At 37.8% G+C, this 14,765-nt stretch overlaps 1 pseudogene; it reads left to right on the top strand.

The window, feature by feature from the left end:
* Positions 1-10,057: 10,057 nt before the first annotated feature.
* LOC132301879 (small nucleolar RNA R71) lies at positions 10,058-10,156 on the top strand (annotated as a pseudogene).
* The last annotated feature ends 4,609 nt before the right edge of the window (positions 10,157-14,765 follow it).

The raw sequence follows: 14,765 nt of genomic DNA, 5'->3' as shown, positions 1-14,765 counted from the left end.
AATGTTACCCACAAACATCAACCATGGTGCAAGAAGATGCAAAAAGCTCATTTGCAACTTAGAATAGAGAGAATATTGGAGATAGAATCATTATGAAGACTATCTTGTGTATATGAAGCCTTGATATAACAAAATGGCTAAACATATTTCAATTCTCATGCATCAACATCATAGTCTATATAAATACTTCAATTGTCATATCTATAATAGAAATCAACTCTAACTTCATTAAAAGTGAACCAGATTCCAAATATGCAGCTTTTACCTTCTTTTTCCCATTTCAAGAACACAAGTCTTCAAATCATTGAATTTCCCTTTTAAATGAGGTCTCTAAGGCATGATTTTATTCAAAATACAACTTCTTCTTCTTTTTTATATATTATGGTCGTCCAATGTCGAAGTCCCTTAAACTTTCTAACTAAACCATGTAGTAAGTGTTAGGCCAGTAACTCCCAAACCGGATGGCTTTAGGGTGCTAAGTGTAAGGACACTCCAAAGGCTTAATAACTTGAACTAGTAAGGCTGCGAACACAAACTAACCATATTTATTTATTTTTACTTTTGTGAATGACCATGCAATGCCGAAGTCCCTTAAGCTTTCTAACTAACCCATGTAGCAAGTGTTAGGCCAACAACTCCCAAACCGGATGGCTTTAGGTTGATAAGTGTAAGGACACTCCAAGAGCTTAATAACTCGAGTTAGCATGGCTATGAACTTAAACTAGTCATTTTCATTATTCAACTTTTTATTTATTTATTTATTTATTTTAAAGTTTCATGCCAAAGATATCCATTCATTAAGGTCATCAATTCAAATCAACTGAGTCATGGTCAAGGTAAATTGGTTTGCGTGCCTCATAATTAAGTTTCTGGTGTGCATCTATGAAGTATGAAGTATAGAAGAGAATAAAATCCGACAAAAATCTAATTGAAGCATTTATATAAACCAGTTTGAATCCACATGATCATTTCAAATTTTCCTTATTTCAAAACTATCATTGATTCAAACAATCAATGTTTTGCTTCGTTCAGGTGTCGTTACTCCCGGAACCTACACGGTTTGTGCACACCTCCAAAAGATATAGTGGTGTAGAGCTATGATGAATGTGGCCAAGTTTTACATTTAGAATTGCCACTACTACCTTTTACTAAAAATATAGCTAGGGCAAGTAGGGATCGTCCCAAGGGATTGATGGTCGTACTAGGTTGAGGAATCAAGAATAGGGTTAGTAGGTCGAATGATCAAAATAGTGGTTGGTTGGGTGAATTACACTAGATGCAAATTAAACTAAAGTAAACAATAATGCAATAAGGAGAATAAAAGAGAGAGAGAGACCTTGGAGTTTAGAGATCACCACTAAGCATACTTTTCTACACCTTTAATGAATGATTAATGAGGGAAAAAATATGTATTGCAACAAAGAGTGTGTGTGTGGTTGTTTCAATAAGCATGGATGACAAATTAAGCATATATTGTCTAAGCAACATAGTGGATAGCACAACATATCAAATTAAGCCATTAATCCTTTCTTTAAGCTCACAACCTAACACATCACAAGGTTAGAGATATATGTTACTTGCTCTCATAAGTATGGAACATCAACAACAAAGAATGGATTGTCCTCCCATTTAACATCTAAACTACAACTACACTACAATTAAGCTAATGACATGAAATTAAACTAATTAAACTAAGGGAGAGGTACAATCCATCAAGAAATGAGTATGAACCATCAAATAAACCACAAGAACATTCCATTAAGCACTATGTCTTGACAATCTCTAGATCTATAGCATTAATACACATAGACATGCATCAATAATACAAGAATTAGAGACAAACATATGAACATCTATTCTAGCATACATAGACATATGGATATAATGAAATGATCAATTGGAAGCATTAAACCATATAAATCATTAAATAAACAAGATCTATATATATAAAAGTGTCAAAACATGTATCACAATACAAATCCCCTCAAAAATACATAAATCAAGAAGTAGAAAGCATGTTTAGGGCTAACTCTAGCCCCAAGAGGATGTCTAGCCACTCATAGATGATGTCCTCCAACCCTCAAAGGCAAGCTCCATAAAAGAAATCGGCTCCTTGGTTGATGAAGAGTCTCCAATGGTGTCTCTAGCCTCCTTTGCTTCCTCTTTAAGAATTCTATCCAAAATCTCTAAGTATATGTGTATAGGTGTAAAAGTGGCTCATATTCCTTATATAGGTAGGTCAAATATCACCCCAAATGAGCTAGGCTCGTACACCAATTATTCCTCTAATGATTGGATATGAGACAACTTTTAATAAGCTAGAATTTGGATTTTTCTCGGGATTTGGAAAGTTCGATCGATCGAACTTATGGTGAGATCGATCGAACATGGCTGAGATCTATTGAATTAAAGCTAGATTGATCCTTAATGGCGGCGCCTTTTTGGATAAAAACAAATCTGAGATATTTTGAAGATATTTTTGGGAAAAAGACAAAAGTGGTTGGTATGGTGGTACAGCTGGATAAGATTTGGCATGTGGATAAGGACAAGAAAGTTCGATCTATCAGAGAATGATGTTCGATTGATCGAACTTTTGGGATCTCTAAAAATGACATCATGGCTTGGTGCTGAGATCGATGAAAGTTGGATCGATCAAACTTTTCTTGAGATCGATCGAAGTTGATGAAATTCCACATTTTGCTTCATTTTGCTCTACTTTACTCCTTTCTTTGGTTCATCCCAGAATTGCTTCAATTATGCTCTTATTTGGCTGAGTTAGCTTATTTTGGGATAAGTACCTGAAAATGGAAATAACACGAAATCAATACAAAACGAGAAAATAAGATAGATAAAGGTTCTAGAATACCTAAGCCTAAGGGGTTTAAATACGCACTTTTTAGCGCTCTTCACACCCCCAAACTTAAATATTGCTAGTCCCTAACAATGAACTAGAAAGTAAAGGAATGAAATGAACAACTATACAACTATAAACTATAAAGCAATAAATGGATAACACCACTTTCGTAGGGAACACGATTGCACTTAGAACATGCAACAAGCCTTTTAATCCCCTAGGTTACCCCTAGTGGACGAGTGAAGTCTTGTGAGGGTTTCCAGAAATGATACCCACAAACATTAAGCTCATTCTTTTAAAAGAGGCACCCATATTGCAAACAAGCATTGGGAGAAAACTACCTCAAGTATGCAATTTTTCAACCCTTTCCAAGCAATCTCCCAAAATCTCAACATCAAATAAGCAAGTATGGTCCTCCACACATCAAGAAAATGATCATGCAAATTAAAACAACTCTAGAATCCTTTTTGAGTGGACCAGTATCAAGTATGTTGCTATCTTAGCCAACTAAAGAATTAATCACATCCTTACCCTCAAACTAGCACACAAATCTAGTACCGATCATCAAGACAAAAAGTGGACCTTTTATTAAAGCTTTATTGTTCTAGGTGCGCTTATTCTTTTCACTCGATTTTTTTTTTTTTTTTTAATAGAATCAAAGATGGAAGCATGGTGCAATGTGTTAATCTATTAAGCTTTCTAGCGATCCATGAGGTCGAGCGTTAGGTCAATGACTCCCAAACCAGACGGCTTTAGGGCACTGGGTGTTAAAACACCCCTAAGGACTTACAAGCTCAAATCAACTAGGCTACAAATTAAAAAGACCTCCATCTAATCATTTCCCACTTCTCATCTTTTTGGGAGAAGTCCTCAATTTTTTATTACTTTTGCAACTTCTTTTTTTCTTTTTTTTGGAATAGTAAGTTCAATTATTAACCTAGAGTTTGGGCCCTCCACCTTTCGGCGCGAGAAGTTCAGTGCTTGACGAGGCTAGAATCCCGGCTACTTAGTGAAAAAGGGTTGTTATCCACCTTTATCAAGAATGAAAGCTTTCAATGCACTACTAGCTCAATTGGGATATAACCAATTCAATAATCAACAAAGCATGTACCCCACAAATGAATGCTAGTGTGCACCTATGCTAGTGTATAATACTATAGTGAATCTCAAAATAATCACAAAATCAGGATGATGTGGATCACAAGTGCAAGCAAGATATTAATTTTTCAAAAAAATTACTCCTAAATGGTATCCACAAGGCATACAAGGAGTATTGGACTCTCAAGTCAAGTAATTTTTAAATTTTAAGCAATATAGTCCTCAAAAAATCAAAATCATAGCTAGTTATGGATCAATCGTAGAAAATCTCTCAAATACACAAGTCATGCTCAAAATTTTGAATTTAAAAACAAACACTGCAAAGCACTATTACCCCCATACTTAAATGGCACAATGTCCTCAATGTGTAAAGAGAACAAAAGGGAAAGAGTATACCAGTGCAACTAAGGCAGAGAATGGCTGGGACAGAAGTATCCAAAGTGGGTGTCATAGCCCCCCCAAACTTGGGATTAACTGTGGTCCTGAAAATTTTGCACTTGGATAAAACTCATCAGATAACAAAAGGGATAATAACAGTGCACAGTGGACATGCAAATGTAAATGGGATAGCAACTAAAAATAGAGAGAGGTATAAGGGTGGTCCTGAAAATTTTGGGCAGGACTCTCTCTCACTGATGTCATTGGGATGCACCTGATGGAGTCAAACAGATAGATATAAGAATATAAAATTAGGACATCCATAAAGAAAGCATATATAAATCAAAATTAAAGTACAGTACATCCAATATCAAAGCCGACAGACACGGCTGCAAAAATAATATAATAGTATCAAAAGTATACAAATATTATAGATATAGAGGAGGAGTAAGAAAATATGGAAATCATGAAGAAGAAGTAGGACGGGCAGGTCGCGCTCCACGGATGTCTCTGGATAGATCTTTGAATGCGGTCATGACATCCGTTAGGAAGGAAGCAATGTCAGCTCTAATGGAGATAGTCTCTGCACGGACAGATACCACCGCATCCTCCAGAGTCTGAAGTTGCTCTCCAAAGTCGGGTATGTGGGTAGGAATCTCAGGTGTAGCTGGATTGGTAGAATCATGATCCTGAGCCTGCTCCTCATCGTGAATGGGTGACCCAACTAGAGAGTGCTGCTCTGGGACCTCTGCAGGCTGCTCTAAATCAATGTCCATGTGTATGGCAGCCGGATCGACTGGTATATCGTCCGTTGCCGGGCCTGCTCCTGCTGCCGCCTGCTCCTCCGCCTCTAAATCCTCAGCTGCCTCTATAGCATCATCCCGCAGACTCTTGATAAAAGCGTTGTAGCTCTTATCCTAGTCCTTCTTCTTGAAGGAACAGGCCCCAAACTCAGTCTGCTCCAGTGGCTGGAAAGGATAGCGTTGGTCTCGTAGAATCTGGGTGATGAGGTAGCCAAATGGGAGATACTTAGCCCTTTTGGGCTTGGCCTTGTTAATGTGGTCGACATATAGCTTCATCATGATGCTCCAGATGAGCGCTGGGATAGATAGCCAATACCCTGTATAGAATGCATACAGAGCTGTCAGATAGTCGCCGCGCCTCTATGTCTTGTGGCCGGCCATGAAGATGTTACAGAACAAGACAGAGTCGAAAAACCATAGGTCATCTGGAAGATAAGTCCGGGTGGCATAGGTCTCGCCACCGGTATAATGACCTATGAGTAAAACAGCCATGTCTGCATATGTGGACCTATAGAAAGTGGGATATGTGTCCTGTAGCTCTGGAGGGCAGAAGTGTGGACACTGGCAAGATCTGGACAATGTGTCCACAGTGATGAGGATCGGGTAGCCATCAATGGTGGTCCGCAGCTCCGCCAAGTTACTTAGGGCAGGCCGGAGATTCTAGAAGAACATCCGGACCAACCTCGGGTACACTGGGTATGAGACAGGGGCTAGTATGGCCGAGATGCCCCTCCAGAAAATGTCATCATATGCTGACCGGGTAAGCACCGATAGGGAAAAGAAGCCTGTATCAAAGACCGACTTGTGCGCCACTAAAAGGCGTGAGTATCTATATAATGGTCGGTCTAGCTCCTGGGCTGGCTGAGCTGGCGGTGGTGGTGGAGATGGTATGTGCTCAGCCTCAGCGTCAGAGTGTAATCTGCTGTCAAATAAGAGAGACTGAGGTGGAGTGGGCTACTGGGCATGAGATGGACCGGCCTCGTTATCCAAACTCGGCCTGCCCCTGCGGTGATAGTATCCGCGAGCTACAATCATGACCCTAGCCATAGCCTGCAAAATAAAAGCAAAACTTGCAAAAATGGGAGTCAGTGCCAGCATAAAGAATTAAAGCATAGTTTATAGAATTATGTATGTCAAATAGGATAGACAAAACAGCTATGGAACATGAATCTATACAAGTAACAAGGAATGAGGGACATGATATGAAGCATGCTAGACAATATAAGTATGGAATGCATCCAATGTGGAAAACACAGGCATTGGGCATGTATGAGATGGCATGAAACACAAGAGATGGTGTGTGAGATGTATGAAACAAATCTGTAAAGTTCGATCGATCACAAAAATGTGAGATCGATGCAAGTTCGATCGATCAAGAATAAGTGAGAACGATCTATAACAGATCGATCGAATAAAAAGTTCGATCGATCGAACTGTGAAGTGAAACTCAAAAAGTCACAGATCTGTGATGTGGATGGCACGAGGCCTTCACGAACATGGTCGTGGGCCCATCAACACAACAAATCAACCTATTGGGTCACTTGGTTTGGCCCATAACTCCAAAATCTAATCAAAATCATGAAAAATACAAAAACATATATACATATATATACACATATATACAAAGAGTTTAAAGCTTCATTAATGGAGTTATTTATCATGAAAACAACTTAGATCTAACATTTAGAGCATGTACGCATCAAATCTAAGCTTGAATCAAATAGGTGAGGTTCGGATCTCACCGGAATCAAGAGAGAAATGGAGATGCGAAGGGGGTGAGATTCGAAACAAGATCTGAGAGGAGAGAGAGTGATTTAACGTGTGGGATGCTCGCCGGAGATAGAGAAGAGTTGGGATGCAGCGGCGAAGGGGGAACGAGGGTCTGAGATCGATTCTTGTGAAATCGATCGAATAACCCTGAATCGATTTTTAAAAACATTCCCTTCCAGTTAGATCGATCGAACTGAATCTTCAGATCGATCGAACTGACATCGTTCTCTCTTCTTAAGTGACAAAGTATTTTTGTGATTTTTGAAAAAGTAAACTAAATAAAAATAATAAAAAAAAGAAAAAGAAAAATATTTTTTTTTTAAGATTATATATATATATATATATATATATATATATATATATATATTTAGAAAATAAAAATGACAATAAAATATATTTTTTGGAATTTTTGAAATTTAAAACAAAGTCAAAACACAGTCAAAATTGAAAAACAAAGAACAAAGATCGATCACTCCAAGATCAATCACAGAATACCTTCGATCAATCGAAAATGCATAGAATTGAAGAAATGTTCGATCGATGAGACAGAGAGGCTTTTGGATGCAGGTTGAAAATTTTTCTAAGTGTTGGAACTGCAAATCGATCCAAGATGAAGTTGGATCGATCGAAGAAGTTTAGATCGATCTAGGAACAAGTTCGAACGATGGGACAAAGAGCTGAAATATGCAGGTTTTGTTCGAACCATTGGACAAAGAGTGATTTGGATGCAAGTTCGATGCAGGTGGGAAGTTCGATTGATCGAACTCATTTTGAGATCGATCGAACTTATGAAAAATGCTCAATTTCAACATAAAAGTGCATGCAATCCTAATCACAGTTCCTAGCAATGCATATGAACCCAAAGCCAATATCTAGACTTCGCAAGAAATGAGATTAAAGATAGAAATGAGGTAGGAATAGGGTTTTGACACCCTACGAAATGTCTTGCTAGTCTTTAACGTCTCTAGCAAGATGTTGGGCTCTTTTAGCCTAGATCAAACATCTTGTAGTGCATCCCCTCCTCAATGGGGTGATAAGTGCTTTGAATCCCACCCAACAAATGGTTCTTTAAGGAACTTGTTGGATTAAGCTCAAAAGATGTTTCCGGTCCTTGGTCAAAACAATCTTTGGGCTTCCACGCCCTTTCAAAGCAAGATTTTGAAACAACTTTCTTTGGTTTCAAGTTTGAAGATGGACTTTTTGGAACTTTGATCTCACACAAAAATTCAATTCCTTCACTTTTAAAGTCATGACATTTCTCTATAACATTAATCTCTTCATGCTTGTCAAATGAGTTAGAGGTTGGATTAAAAAAATTCAACTTTACCTTCATGTGGCTAAATGAGATTTTCATTATCCCCTTCTTACAATTAATGTTGGCATTTGCTGTTGCTAAGAAAGGACGGCCAAGGATAACGGGAATTTGGCTCTTAGGATTTGGGATTTGGGACCGGTTCCGTGTCAATGACAACAAAATCAACGGGAAAAAAGAATTTATCAATCTTAATCACGACATCCTCAATGATACCCCTAGGCTTTTTGATGGATCGGTCGGTAAGTTGTAAAACTACCGACGTCGGTTTCAAGTCTCATAAGCCTAATTTGACATATACCGAGTATAGAAAAAGATTAACACTTGCTCCTAGGTCAAGAAGAGCCCGATTAATGATATGATCACCAATGATGCACGAAGTGGTAGGTGAACCGGGGTCCTTAAACTTTGGAAGAGTGTTATGATGCAAAATTGAGCTTACTTGCTCGGTTAAGACCACTTTTCTAGGTGTTTGGCTTTTGTTCTTCCTCTTTTGGGTGTATAAGTCTTTTAAGAACTTGGCATAAGCTGGAATTTGCTTGATTGCATCCAAAAGTGGAAGATTGACTTTCACTTGTCTAAACACTTCCATAATTTCATTTACTTTGGCCTTTTGCTTATCATTTGAAATGGATCCTTTTAAGGCATCCGGGAATGGAGCTTTTGGTTCAAAAACCTTTTCAAAATTTTTCTTTGAAGTTTCTTCAACACAAGAAGTTTTCAAATCATTTTGTAAATCTTTCTTTTCAAAATCACTTTTCAACACATTCTCATTTGAAAGATCATGCATATGCAATGAAGGAGGAATATAATATGAAACGGGACGGGTGTCAACTTTTGGTTGTATCGATTCACTCTCTTCATTGGACATACCTACTTGGTTGTCCACAATCTTCCCACTTCTTAAAGTAGTCACCGCATTGACATGCTCTATTGTGTGACCTTCCAATGAGGAATGAGTCTCCACAACACATTGTTACTTAGGTAGGGCATTCAAAGGCATTTTCCCTTTCTCTCTTGCCTTCAAAGTACTAGCTATTTGCCCTACTTGGGTTTCTAGCTTTGCAATGGATTGAGAGTGAGAATGAAGCAATTGTGTGTTTGCCTCTAAAGTTCCTAAAGCGGTCAAAACTTTCTCTTCAAAAGCGGGACTTCTAACATTTCCTAGGGAATATGATGGTTGATTAGGAAAATGAGAATTAGAGAATTGGTTTCCTTGTGATTGGTATGATGATCTAAAACCTTGGTTCCTTGGCTTTATAGTGGAGGTGGAATGTATTTCCCTTGAAAACTGCCTTGGGGAGGGTTTGAGCCTTCCCCTTGGTTTTTCCAAGAGAAATTCGGGTGATTCCTCTCACTAGGATTGTAGTGATTGCCATAAAGATTGTTCCCTTGATTCACAAATGTTGCATTTACTTGTTCATGATGCTCACCTTGCACATGTCCATGGGGACAATTGGAAATAGATTGTAAAACACTTGAAAAAGTCATACATGTCTCATTAGATGCATGATGAGAATGGTTAGAGAAGGAAGATACTTGATTCGCCGAGTTTTGGTTGATCAAAAATTGATCAAACCTTTGAGATAATGATTTCAGCTCGGTGGCAATTTCATTAGAGTGGTCGACTTAATGTAAGCCAACACTCTTCTACCACTAGAATTTCTACCATTCTTCGAAGATAAGGTACAATGCAAAGAATTTTCACTCATGCCCTCATAAAGACGCCTCACGTCATCCTCATGCCTATCAATGTAAGAGCCACCCATGGAAGCATCAACCATGCCCTTATAATTATCCGATAAGCTCTCAAAGAAATATTGAACTAATTGCCATTTGGGCATGTCATGATGTGGACACTTCCTAAGCAATTCATTAAAGCATTCCCATGCCTCATGAAATGTTTCCCCATCCCCATGTGAAAATTCCCTAATTGAAGTTCTCATGGCATTGGTCTTAGAAACCAGATAGTACTTCTTCAAGAACTCTTGTTGCATTTCTGCCCAAGAAGTTATTGAAAAAGGTCTAAGATTGTTAAACCAATATTTTGCCTTGTCTTTAAGGGTGAATGGAAAAAGTTTAAGCCTTAAGACCTCTTCCGGCATGTCCGTGTATTTCACAGTGGAACATATTTCAAGAAACTCATCCAAATGCTTGTAAGGTTCTTCACTTGGAAGTCCATGATAGTTAGGAAGCATTTGAATGGTTTGTGGCTTGATTTCATAATGGTGTGCTTTAAATGGTGGCAATTGGATGCATGTGGGTGCATTATATTCATTAAGCACATAGTGATCTCTTAAAGCAAGGGGAGGATTAGCAATTGGAGGTGCAACATGGGCACCTTGATTGCCTTGAATGATGGGAGGTGGTGGAGCATAGATTGGCCTTGGCATTCCCAATGGGACTTGGCCTTGTTGTTGTGGTGGATGAACGAATGGCCTTGGCATGCCTAATGGAACTTACATGTTATCATGATGCACATTGGGGTGGAGGATACCTTGTTGGTCTATGTGACCAAGGTCCTCCACATGGTCCTCATTGTGTCCTTCCATTGATGAAATGGATTGACTAGAACTACCTCTTCCCCTAAGGTTTCGAACAATGGATTCAAGATGAAAATTTAAAGGGACAAGAGTGGATCTTAATGATCTACAACCATGCATACACAATGCAACACGACAAGAAATAATGACAAACACTTCACCTTCACAACAAGTCAATAATCAACAAACTTCCTCCACATACAATGTTCCCACACTCCCATGCTTTAACAATAATATGCAAGAAAAGTAAATTGCCTCCATGCGGGCTCACGATTTATCTAAGAATTGAAATACAAGCCTCCACGCGGACTGACGATTTAACTAAGGGTTTGAATAAGAAAAAGCTCACAAAGGTCCAAATTTTTTAGCACTTCAACTCCAAATTTTTAGCTTTTAGCTTAGCAAATTTTTTATAACTTTAGCCTTTTTCTTTGCTTGCTTAGCTCCTTTGCTTGGATGCTCCTTTGCTTGCTTCCTAGCTCAATGCACCTTGTCAAACAAAAACCAACACAATAAGTAACAAAAATTAAAATGAAAATAAAGTAAAGACATGATTAAAGGAGTACTAATTCCTAATTGATTCCACAAATACGACGTTGCCAATCAATCAATCCCCGACAACGGTGCTAAAAACTTGGTGCTTCGTCCGAGGGTCGTCACTCCCAGAACCCATACAGTTTGTGCACACCGCCAAAAGATATAGCGGTGTAGAGCTATGATGAATGTGGCCAAGTTTTACATTTAGAATTGCCATTACTACCTTTTACTAAAAATATAGCTATGGCAAGTAGGGATCATCCCAAGGGATTGAGGGTCGTACTAGGTTGAGGAATCAAGATTAGGGTTAGTAGGTCGAATGATCAAAATAGTGGTTGGTTGGGTGAATTACACTAGATGCAAATTAAACTAAAGTAAACAATAATGCAATAAGGAGAATAAAAGAGAGAGAGAGATCTTGGAATTTAGAGATCACCACTAAGCATACTTTTCTACACCTTTAATAAATGATTAATAAGGGGAAAAATATGTATTGCAACAAAGAGTATGTGTGTGGTTGTTTCAATAAGCATGGATGACAAATTAAGTATATATTGTCTAAGCAACATGGTGGATAGCACAACATATCAAATTAAGCCATTAATCCTTTCTTTAAGCTCACAACCAAACACATCACAAGGTTAGAGATATATGTAACTTACTTTCATAAGTAGAGAACATCAACAACAAGCATGGATTGTCCTCCCATTTAACATCTAAACTACAACTACACTACAATTAAGCTAATGACATGAAATTAAACTAATTAAACTAAGGGAAAGGTACAATCCATCAAGAAATGAGTATGAACCATCAAATAAACCACAAAAACATTCCATTAAGCACTATGTCTTGACAATCTCTAGATCTATGGCATTAATACACATAAACATGCATCAATAACACAAGAATTAGAGACAAACACATGAACATCTATTCTAGTATACATAGACATATGGATAGAATGAAATGATCAATTGGAAGCATTAAACCATATAAATTATTGAATAAATAAGATCTATATATGTAAAAGTGTCAAAACATGTATCACAATACAAATCCCCTCAAAAATACATAAATTAAGAAGTAGAAAGCATGGTTAGGGCTAACTCTAGCCCCAAGAGGATGTCTAGCTACTCATGAATGATGTCCTCCAACCCTCAAGGGCAAGTTCCATGGAAGAAATCTACTCCTTAGTTGATGAAGAGTCTCCAATGGTGTCTCTAGCCTCCTTTGCTTCCTCCTTAAGAATTCTCTCCAAAATCTCTAAGTATGTGTGTATATGTGTAAAAGTGGCTCATATTCCTTATATAGGTAGGTCAAAAATCACCCCAAATGAGCTGGGCTAGTACACCAATTATTCCTCTAATGATTGGATATGAGACAACTTTTAATGAGCTGGAATTTAGATTTTTCTTGGGATTTAAGAAGTTCGATCGATCGAACTTGTGGTGAGATCAATCGAACATGGCTGAGATCTATCGAATTGAAGCTAGATTGATCCTCAATGACGGAGCCTTTTTAGATAAAAACAAATCTAAGATATTTTGAAGATATTTTTGGGAAAAGGATAAAAGTGGTTGGTAGGGTGGTACAGCTGGATAAGATCTGGCATGTGGATAAGGACAAGAAAGTTCGATCGATCAGAGAATAATGTTGGATCGATCGAACTTTTGGGATCTCTGAAAATGACATCATGGCCTGGATCTATCTTGAAGTGCTGAGATCGATGAAAGTTGGATCAATCAAACTTTTCTTAAGATCGATCGAAGTTGCTGAAATTTCACCTTTTGCTTCCTTTTGTTCTACTTTGTTCCTTTCTTTGGTTTATCCCAGAATTGATTCAATTATGCTCTTATTTGGCTGAGTTAACTTATTTTGGGGATAAGTATCTGAAAATGAAAATAACACGAAATCAATACTAAACGGGAAAATAAGATAGATAAAGGTTCTAGAATACCTACGCTTAAGGGGTTTAAATATGCACTTTTCAGCGCTCATCAATTATCTTGTATATTCCTGTTGATATATACGTTGTTGCACAACTTGTTGATTTTGGAAACTTGGGGATGTCGTTGTTTGACTACGGCTAAGACATGGTTTTAGTACGAGGGATTGTCCCTCTACAGTCTAGTGCGCACATAGGAAGGTTACCCATGTGCTAGTAACTCTAAAGTAACTATGGTATCGGTTTGATTCGGTGTGATGTCCAAGTATCCACTTTGTTTGATTTTGCAATTCATTTCAAGTTGATAACTAGATGATATCGTAACTTGTTGTTCTTTAATTGATTTCCCATTTTGAGTTTCAAGATGTTAACTTTGAGAAATCATGCTTTATGCGTTGCATTGGAAGTTCCAATGTTGGTAAAATTGCATCGATATTGTGATTTGTGTTTTAATGTTCAATGCATGCTTATTTCCTACGAGTAGCTTTATGTTACTCACCTCGAAGTTACTGGGGATTTGTTTCAGGTATGAAGACTTGGTTCGTGATGCTCATCATACTTTGGATAACTTGTAACTTTTAAGTTTCCATTTCATGCAAATGTTAGCATGAAATGTCATTTTGTAGTCTTATATGTCTAAACTTGTATCTTTTATTCCATATATGTAATGTGTATATAAGTACACCTTTTATAATGTATGTGACTTGTGTGAGATGAGGCTGGAGGCCAATGACATTTATATTGCATCTTATGTAATTCTTGTTTTTATGAAATGTTATGAAAATATTGAAAAATGATAAGTCATTGATTCACCATGTTTGCATCCGGTGTGGAAATTCCATTTTTATTCTTTCATAGGGTCTCATTAATCATGTTTGAAGTATGGCCAAGGGTCAAACGGTAATTTGAAATCATTTGTTAATTTTGGTTTTCAAATTTTCCATTTTTGTTCATTTTTATTATTTTTGGCCGTCGGGTGGTCGGATTTTGAATCGGGACTTCTCGGGAGCCGCGGACCATTCCCGTGCTCTTAGAATCATTTATTACACTTGTGTGCACATTCGTTTCAACTTAGAAATGCATTTGGCGTCAAATGCATACTTAGTGCAAAGTTGCATTTTTTTGAGTTTTTAAGCCCTTATTGATTTAGGGGCATTTTAGCCATTTCACAGTGTGTTTTTTTCATTTTCTCTCACATGATCGGGTAGACAACTCGATTTTAGGGTGGGTTTCTTCTTTGTGTTTTTCCAGAAAAAAGTCGTTTCAGACCTCGTTTCGGCTCTCAGTTCTGGCTGAGCCTTTTTTCTTCCCCTAGCATGTCAGGATGCTCGTGGGGTGCTCGTCTCGACGTCATGACGTCAATTTTTGTTTTTGCTCGTTCTCCTACGTTTGGACTCCAAATTGAGTTAACTTTTTTTTTGAACTTGACTAATTTTCCGTTGTCTTTCCAACGGTGTGCTTGGCTGCACCCAGATCTTCCTGAATAATTACCAGTTTACCCTTTTAGCCTTAAATGCTCGTT

Source organism: Cornus florida, unplaced genomic scaffold (assembly GCF_030987335.1).
Source record: "Cornus florida cultivar Cherokee Brave unplaced genomic scaffold, ASM3098733v1 CherokeeBrave_3.0.0_Hap2_Chr03, whole genome shotgun sequence".
Taxonomy (NCBI): Eukaryota; Viridiplantae; Streptophyta; class Magnoliopsida; order Cornales; family Cornaceae; genus Cornus; species Cornus florida.
Note: the sequence above shows the minus strand (reverse complement) of the source record. Positions and strands in the feature narration are given on the sequence as shown.